At 38.4% G+C, this 10,000-nt stretch overlaps 1 protein-coding gene across 2 annotated transcripts in view; it reads right to left on the bottom strand.

Annotated features, from left to right (window-relative positions):
* Nucleotides 1-1,227, bottom strand: part of LOC145466647 (uncharacterized) — an 18,207-nt gene extending 16,980 nt beyond the window's left edge. For both annotated transcript variants that reach the window (XM_081450362.1, XM_081450363.1), the window contains exons 1-3: nt 1,160-1,227; nt 831-863; nt 143-196 (exon numbers count right to left, since the gene is read on the bottom strand). The gene's annotated coding sequence lies outside the window, so the exon portion shown is untranslated. The remainder of the gene's footprint in view (nt 1-142; nt 197-830; nt 864-1,159) is intronic.
* Between the last annotated feature and the right edge of the window lie 8,773 nt (nt 1,228-10,000).

The raw sequence follows: 10,000 nt of genomic DNA, 5'->3' as shown, positions 1-10,000 counted from the left end.
TTACATTGATTGTAGGTTTAATGTGCATACACTTAATGTGCATGCACATGTAGTTGTTTCACTTGACACAAAAATATTGCCAATGATTACAACTAATACAAAAGAGAATAAATACAAAATAATGATCATGTATGATCCTTACTTGATTCATCATCAGCTGTGCCAGTGTCACTGTCATCTTTAATTTCAACTTTGCCTAAGGAATCAAATATATATAAAAGGAACAAAATATATTTAGGAGATTTGAATATCATTTACTGTTATTATTATCATTATCATTTTTGTTATTATTGTTATTATTATTATTATTATTATTATTATTATTATTATCAAATTGGTTGAGATAGCATAATATTGTAAAACAATAATTTTTCAAACAGGTTTTAACAGCCAGTGGCTGGTGAAAGACGGGGCCATTATTTATCATGCAAGTAACAGTGTGAAAGAACAAATATTTGAACTGCGGAGAAAGATATAAAGACATCAGTGATCATCACAATTATACACAACTTAAGCAGTTCTGAATATAAATCCTGGAAAAAAAATTCAGTATCTTGTTCCAAAATCACCCATAGAGTAGGCCAATTTTAATATATTAAAATTTTTACTTGGCTTTGAGGCACAGCGGAATAAAACAAAAGAAACTGCATCGAGGTGGAAGGCTTATTTGCCAAGTATTACCTGCAACAAGGACCTATCAAGCATGCTCAGTCTTTATAGGTGCAATGGCTTACGGTTCCTTATTGACAGCCCTGCAGAGGTTTCTTAATTCAAATTCCCGTCTCCAGAAATACTGACTAGAAAATTACTGTAGTGTTACTAATAAATACCTTTCACAGCAGCTTTGCCAACAAACTCTTCATCTGACGAGCTAAACTCTTCTTGGTTTACAGAACCTAATTCACAGCCTATTTGTGAATAAAAAAGTGGATTGAGTAAACAAAAATAAAAACCCGGCAATTGTACACGCAAATTAAAATACCATATAACAAATAAATAATTCAGTCCTTAAAGCTACATACCTAATTTTACAACAGCTGACAAAAATGAATTTACTCTTTTTATTGAAGGCTACAATAATAAATTATACTTAGCCAACATTGAGGAATATGTAGCTGTTCTCTCAGTTCTTTTAAAGCTTGTTACTTACAATGTTTACCTTTCAGAACGTCACTGTTAAAATCGTCATCAAAGCAGCTAACATCCTCTTGGCTCACAGAGCCTTCTGAGCCTAGTTTTGAATAAAAATGTATATAGTTCATGACTGGTTAAATTGATGTATGTGATACTTTGAATACGAAAATTTACCCTTCAGCCTTCTTAAGAAGTGCAGGAGCCTAATTAATTATTGCTGACAGGAAATGTAAATTATATGCTTAGGCTTCATAATATGAAAAAAATACTAATTTCTTGTATCCAGTGGATGTTCTTTTAAACACAGCTAATATTCATCGAAGTTGAAGGATTATTTGCCATGTATCACCTGCAACAACAAGGATCTATCCAGCATGCTCAGGCTTCATACAATCCTGGTCACAAGTGTTGGGACAGTTTATGGCAGACGACTTCACAGGCAGCCTCTCTTAAGACCAAGACCGCGTAAGCCCGCCTCCCCTCCTCCCCCTGTCAATGTTAATAACAATCTTGAAAACAAAAAAAAAACCTTGATAGTAGCTTCAGAATAGCCACGTTTCAAGAATTGTTTGCCTCTTAGAACAGTCTTCCCCAACTAAAGTGACGATAACATAGATATTCACGTCTTATTCCAATAATAACAATTTTTCAGCAATCACGTTCGCTTCCAACACAACTGTCTAACCACTTTCCATTGTCCCTTTTTCCTTTTTACCACCATCTGATCTACTCTTCAGAATAGCTTCATTTTCTTTCAACATTGCTCGGGGGGAGGGGGATCTATTATACTTGCTTCTATCCATCTTTTCCTAAAATGTCAAGGACGTAGTTAAAATCGTGAGTTTCTGCGTGCAAAGGGGAGGTGTCCCAACAACTTATGGCCAGGATTGTCTGAATCTAAAAAGATTAAAAAAAATCGGGGAAATTATCCTTATGCAGTGCATGTTATCAAAATCAATGCTGAAATATTGTTTTCCTAAAGTTTATGCTTGTTCGGTGAAGTTTCGAGTACTTACGGGAAATTGCCAGGAAACCTGCAAATAATAACTGATAAAGATCGTGTGCGTAATCTACAACTGTTTGTTGATGGCATGTACTGATAACGAGTTTTTGTCTGGGAGTAAAAACAAGGATGAACGAGTTGCAAAGTGAACGGCAACGGGCAGTTTATCTCACAACATATAGTCGTATTGACTCTTCCAAGAGTTTCAGTGTGAGAATTCTACAATGGGTTGTATCAATAGAGGCACCTAGTGCACCTACTGGCAGCTTCGCCTGTGCTGAAATGAACTGCTACCACTTTCACATGGCCGTGAAGCTTGCCGAGAGTAAGGTGGCTTCAAGTAAGGAACTATTTAGATGAAAAGTTAGTAATAAAAGTTAACTTTACTGAAATGATGAAAGTACGTTGGCAATTTTTTCGCCTTTGGAATCCCATAAGAAAGGAGGGGCAACAAGACTTGTCACCCTGTGGGTGCTGCTTCGCAACATTCATAATCACAAACGCAGGCGAGGAAGGTTTAAGGGAGTAACGCAATCGGTAGTCACGGCTCCCGTCTGAGAACTGCACATTTCTCACCAGTAATTCCCCAATTTCTAATGGGTTTAGACAGTTTATGGCAGACGACTTCACAGGCAGCCTCTCTTAAGAACAAGCCCGCGGAAGCCCGCCTACCCCCCTCCCCCCTGTCAATGTTGATAACATAAAACAAAAAAACCCTTGATAGTAGCTTCAGAATAGCCACGTTTCAAGAATTGTTTGCTTCCTAGAACAGTCTTCTCCAACTAAAGTGACGATAACATAGATATTCATGTCTTATTCCAATAATAACGATTTTCAGCAATCACGTTTGCTTCCAACACAGCTGTCTGACCACTTTCTATTGTCCCTTTTTGCTCATGGATGAAGTAACATCAGGAGCCATAATCGGGGACGGAGACCGTAAGTCTTGGGATCCGCGCGCACCTATGGTATGGGACAATATTTCTATTTTTAGAACAAATTGCGCCATCCTGACGTCATATATCCGCGCGGATTCACGCACATGTCCGGGGCTCTCGCGTGGATGTCGTCACGTTGCGTGATCAAATGGTGAGAGTTGAGAGATTCTCTTGCGTATTTTTCACAGCGATGGCAGGGAATAAGGTAGGGAATACGAACCAAGGCACTTATATGTAGTTTTATGCTCAGAACTAACGGAAAAGGTGGGTTTTTCAGGGTAGAAAACAAGACTTTAATCTCGCGCTGGAAATGAATAATAAGATCTGCTCGCGCTAGTTGTAAGCTTACGCGTATGTTTTTGCGTTTGTTCTGACTTAAGAATATAGCAAGAAAACTCTCTACTCTGGTATCGAGTTAATTTGTGAGTTTCTCAGACAATGGTTAATCATAACCAAAACCTGTTTTGATGGTTTCTTATTGTTTCTGCTTGTTTGGTGAGTTTGCAAAAGTTCAGTGAAAGGAAAGTCTGCGCGTACAATTAGCTCATTTGCATAGTGCAGCTCGTGCACTTTCAAGTCCGAGTCGGTGTTTTCAATTGTCAACAAATCTTGACAAAGATTTCTTTCGTTATCTTTTGTGCTGAGATGCTACAACAAATTTCACGAACGCAAAAAAGGCTACTAACATCATGTGTGTTTCTTCAACATAAGCATAGTGAAGTTTTACACTGCAAAAATGAAAATAGACAAGGAGTTTTGATAACTCGATCAACAAAATCGAAATCATTATTCCAAGTTGATTAAAGAAAGCGTAATCGTAACTTTGGTGATTATTTCTGCTTTATTCACATATTTTCAGCTAAGCTAAATATGTTCTCAAACATTTATCAATCTTAAACACATTTAAAAACTGTAGAGCTATTGTTTGAGTTCGATGTACGCTCTCACACGAAAGTGCGATGGAACTTCGGTGCAATTTGTCATGTTTACTGGCTGCACGAAACACGCATCGGCGGGCGCTCTCATTTATCGACAACAGAGAATTTACTGGATTTTTGCACGAATAAAACTGAGCAGTATCTACGGACGTAAAGTTATTAAGCCTTGATGGAACATCAAGCGCTGCTTAAAATTCAAGCGAAACTCAAACTAGCAATTATTTTGTTTTACTTTTCGGTCGCGATAGACTGACAAATTCCTTGCAAGCGTGTGGCAAGAGGAGCTAGGAAACTATGAAGTCCTGAAGCTCTGCTATATCTAAATATATCTAGCTAGTTTTTTGCTGTGTAATGGAAAAGCTGTTAATCTTCAACATATGTGAAATTTAAAGTGGAGTAATGTACAGCTCATGTAAAAGAAGCATCCGTCGGAACACAATTTGGTCAGCGATATATATAAGCTTAGAGCGGAACATACCTAAATTCGACACTGTCTTACTTCACTCAAACTGGAGCAGCTTACGACGAAAATACTTAAGCAAAATTCCAACAGACGTAAACGCGTTGAGTTGTGGGCCCAAAACATGAAAAATTTCGGGAATTTCGGACGCCATTTCCCCCGCGCGACATCCGCAAAAATCCTCGCAGCATGTACGCGCGTGTGCCGCAGGTGATGGCGCAATTTGTTCTAAAAATAGAATTATTGTCCCATATCATGGGGACAACCCCAATACTTGAAATGACGCGCGCTTACGGTCTCCGTCCCCGATTATGGCTCCTGGTAACATCCATGAGCTTAGGAGGCAGTCGGCTGGCGCTCGATCACTTACTCACTCACTCACTCACTCACTCACTCCATTCTAATTAATTTATTCATTAAATCTGGATTAAACAATTTTCTCCTACCTCCGCTGCTAAGTATTGTTTTTGTCCAAGAGTGTTCTGTCGTCTTCAGGAAGGTTGTTTGACGAGCGGGGGACTAGAAAGGCGTACACTTTTGTCCGATAAATCGAGAGCCTGGGTACGAGTTTAATGAACACCTCGAAGATTGAAGTCGGCCACTTTGGTTTCAAGTGATTTTCTTTCGTAAATATGTTGTTTTTTGCCTATCGGCTTTTGCTCACACCTAGATGAAAGTTGGTAGAAGTATTTATGACTGTGGCCATGTATCGCTTGCAACAGCACGGTCGGCGAGATCAAAGAATTGATACATGACACCCAAGAAGACAAAGCCAGAAAGTGAGATCATGATTAACATATGGGGGAAGTTAAGCTCGTCGCTTTTTTTCTTGGCAAGAGAATCTGATGGTTTCCACTCGCTTTCTCTCGTTGTGGCTTCCAAGGTAAGCTTAAATTCTTGTTAGGTTTTGGTTTCATTGTTTCTTTATTGTTTTATTTTGTACGCACACATTGAAATTCTGCCTGTGTTAGTATCGCAAGCTCGAAATTTTTAAGCTTGTTTTTAAATACTAAGGGGAAAAAATTCGATTTGCCTTATCTTTTAGTTTTGTTGCCGTTCACACTACATTTCTTTTGTATTCCATGCAGTTCGATCAGAGTGAAAAATTCTTCACGGATGATGTGCAAGGCAACCTACATGTACGACTGAGTAAATATACACTGCAATATTTTAGTGATGGATGAACAAATTAAGTCCAAGAGACTGTATATCTTTTTTCTTTTTTTGCAAGAAAGATATGCTGTCGAATTGTGTCAAAAAGCCGGACACATGGTGGCTGGTAATGTAGAGTTTTTGTTTTTTTTTTTTTGCTCCTAGAAATGAGAGATTTAAACAAATTGACATCAAAACTTGAATTATGGAGAAGAGAATGCTTGATACTTGTCAACTTAACTATGTTCTGTAATCGTTGCAAAAATCTATTAGCCGAGACATATCTGCAATCCTTTTGAATATTACTGCATTGCTAGTGAGACTAGCACAAACAATTACCAAGATATATAGGAATAAAATTATACCGTGATTTTTTTTTTCCAAGAAAGAAAATTGTTATTTTTCTTGCATGCACTACAATATGTAGTACCCTTATTATTGTATTGCACCAAGCTGGGGACTTTTTCCTACAGTTGACTAAACGTGCACTTTTTCAGGCTGGAGGTATCATAAGACTTAGGACAGGGATTTCAAACATTAATTGATTCTTTATCCCAGAAATGAGATCTAGAGGGCCACATTAGGTTTGTGAAAGACGTTTCGGCAAAATACTCTTGGCAGTCCTGGCATTCTCAAGTTGATTGTCTAAAGCAAATTTCAAAATCATGTATTGTAATTTTTGCATAATAGTAATCATTGTTATACAGCTGTTTCATAATGTTAACTGAACAAGGACCATAACCAATTTACCTTGACCCAAAATGCACTGCTGGCTCATATACATAATTATATTGTCAATTTTGGACTGACTGGTAAATATGGTGAACTCTCATTTAATGATTTCATTTTGAAACAGACTGTTGTTATTCTTTGACACTACATCATGCACAAGTTAATATGATAACAATGTTCCAATCCCAATGAAAATTAATTATTATCCATTTTAAAATTTATTAGCTGTCTGTGTAAACAACCTGTTATTTGATTTTTGTATTTCTTTTCTATTTTGAGCAGTCTGGCCTCGAGCCCTGGCTGGGAAAATTGTATTGTGTTCTTGAGCACGACACTTAACTCTCACAGTGCCTCTTTCCACTCAGGTGTATAAATAAGTACTGGCAAATTTAATATTGCGGGGCAACCCTGCGATTGACTACCATCCCATCTGGGGGGTAGTAGAAATACTCCTAGTCACTTCATGCTACAGAAACCAGGAAAAGTGTCGACCTGATGGGCCACTTAGCTCATATGCAGACTTTACTTCCACTTCGGAGTTGCTGTTTGCCTCGTTTTTAGAACGAATGCTTGTGCAAAACATTTCACATGAAAATGACTTGGTTTTCCTGAGAATGAACATACAGGTGACATGCATTTCCATACAAATAGTTTTGTACAGACTCATTTTGCTACAGAGGCAAAAATCAACCATTCATCCATGAGCTGGCTCAGGGAGGCTTTGATTCCTTTCTAGCACCATCCGATCTAATCTTCATAATAGCTTCATTTTCTTTCAACATTGCTCGGGGTGGGGGGGGGGGGGGGTCTATTATACTTACTTTTATTCATCTTTTTCTAAAACGTCAAGGACGTAGTTAAAATCGTGGGTTTCTGCACGCAAAAGGGGAGGTGTCCCAACAACTTATGGCCAGGATTGTAGGTGCAATGGCTTACGGCCTCTTATTGAAAGCCCTGCTGAGGTTTAGTTAATTCAAATTCCCATTTCAGGAAATACCGACTGCACGATTACTGCAGTGTCATTAATAATTACTTTTCACGGCAGCTTTGCCAACAAACTCTTCATCTGATTAGCTAAACTCTTCTTGGTTTGCCAAACCTATTTCACAGCCTATTTGTGAATAAAAAGGTGGATTGCGTAAACAAAAAAAAAAGACCCGGCAATTGTACAAGCAAATTAAAATACCATATAATAAATAAATAATTAGGTCCTTAAAGCTACATGCCTAATTTTACAACAGCTGACAAAAATGAGTGCCTTCTTTTTATTGTAGGCTACAATAATAAATTATAGTAAGCCAACATTGAGGGATATGTAGCTGTTCTCTCAGTTCTTTTAAAGTTTGCTACTTACTTGGAACAACGTCATAATAGTCATCAGAGCAGCTAACATCCTCTTGGCTCACAGAGCCTTCTGAGCCTAGTTTTGAATAAAAATGTATACAGTTCATGACTGGTTAAATTGATGTATGTGATACTTTGAATACGGAAATTTACCCTTCAGCCTTCTTAAGAAGTGCAGAAGCCTAATTAATTATTGCTGACAGGAAATGTAAATTATATGCTTAGGCTCCATATTATGAAAAATTTCTTGTATCCAGCGGATGTTCTTTTAAACACAGCTGATACGCATCGAGGTTGAAGGCTTATTTGCCATGTATCACCTGCAACAACGAGGACCTATCAAGCATGCTCAGTTGTCATAGGTGCGATGGCTTACGGCCCCTTATTGAAAGCCCTGCAGAGGTTTAGTTAATTCAAATTCCCATTCCGGGAAATACTGACTGGACAGTTACTGCAGTGTTATGAATAATATTTAGATTTAGCCAAGCCTACAAGCAGAGCTCCTCAGTTATTTTTTGGAATGTTGTTACTAATGAAAATAATCCAACATGCTGGTGAGGTAAATTGCGAACGATATTATAGTTTCAGCCCAAACTAAGTTTACATCAGCAGATTAGTGATTGTTATTGAACTGAGTGGAGTGCTATTTGGTCTGAAATCATACACGTGATTTCAAAATCGAACGAGCGCACAGCGCGGGTTCGATCTGAAATCACAAGTATGATTTCAGACCAAAATTGCGCGACACGAAGTTCAATTGCCACTTTATTAGATCCATTTTGAAATCGCTCAATTTTATCACCTTAAATTTTAGATTTTTGTGTATTTGTTCCAGTAATCGGTTTGTTGAAAATATGAAAGAGCGACACCGGAAACGCCTTTACATCTCATTTAGTATGCAAAACGATGTCATGTGACGAAAACGCATTCGAGCATGACAAAGAAACAAGCGGTTCTTAAGTCAGAACGAAAATAGTCTACGTACTTCATGTTTAAAAGTTCAGTTCTTGTCGCCTGAATCAACGATGGAAGGCCTTCCTTTCTTCTGTGGTTGAGGCTGACACTTTTCATGGTCTTTGGAGAAGGAATTTGAAGGTGCATCCTGTGTAATTCTGCGATGGATTTCTTTTGAGTTGTGAAACGCCCTCAAGTGCACGATGCCCAGTGGATAGCACGTTTTTAATGGCATGATTTTAAGGGAGTCCAACTCGTTATCATTTCCATTTCTTTTTGTTATCTCAGCGTAGGACTCAATACTCAGGACTTTGTCAAGTTCTTGCGGCGCCATTTGTTTCAAGATATTTTCAAGATGACGGGACTGGCACTAGCTTCGTAAGACGTTCGCTCATTCACTGTTTTGTGGAGCAGGGCGTATTTTGACTATGTTTATTCACAGCGAAAGAGTTGAGTTCTAATGTTGCTTCGTTTGAAACTACCGGAAACCTGGAGACATCTACCTTCTTGAGATGGCTCTGTATTTGTTGTTGTGTGGTTTTCGTTTGTTTATGTTTTACTGGGCTCTATTAGTTCTTGCTTTCTGTTGTTATCTTAATTTCTTGCTTCAGGACAACCCTATCTTAACACCATTAGATCAACCTCCACTATCGTTTGTTGAAATGAGTTTTCCATTCTTTAAAAATCCCACCAAGAAAAGAAGGCATTCTTCCGCTACAATCCGAGATTACACATCTCTGTCAACCTATTAGCTAGAATATGGCCGCCACCTTACGCGACTCCGTCGTCGTCGCCGTCGTTGTGCGTACATGCCCACGAGCAATACCGCTAGCCATGATGTCACATGACAGAGTTTTGGGAGCATGAATAGTCTGAAGGGTAGACTGGTACTAGGAATTTCGAGTGATTGTTTTCGAGAAAAGGCGGCCATTGCTACATTTGTGAGAAGCACTCGTTGCCAGTTCTTGCTATTTAAGAAATAGAAATCATGTACCATGTTTCTATCGAGTTTTAGTATAAATCTACTGGCGTTCTATCATGAATTGTGTTCTATCATGCATAGAAATCGACAGCGAATAATCTAATTGTTTTAGAATAAATCTACTAGGCATTCAAAACTTTATCTAAATCCTCTTCACAGACACTTCGAAAACGCCAAGAAGCGGCCGTCATTTCGTTAACATGGGCACACTGCTATGCTACTCACTATCTATCACAGAATAGATAGTGAGTAGCGTAGCCAATCAGAGAATGCCATTCGTGAAACACAGAACTAGCACAAGCTGTTGACATAATGATTGCGCGAGCAGAGAATTTACATTTTGATGATCAAAGTAAACAAGTT

Source organism: Orbicella franksi, chromosome 13 (genome assembly GCF_964199315.1).
Source record: "Orbicella franksi chromosome 13, jaOrbFran1.1, whole genome shotgun sequence".
Lineage (NCBI taxonomy): Eukaryota > Metazoa > Cnidaria > Anthozoa > Scleractinia > Merulinidae > Orbicella > Orbicella franksi.
This window is presented reverse-complemented; position numbering and strand designations above follow the sequence as displayed.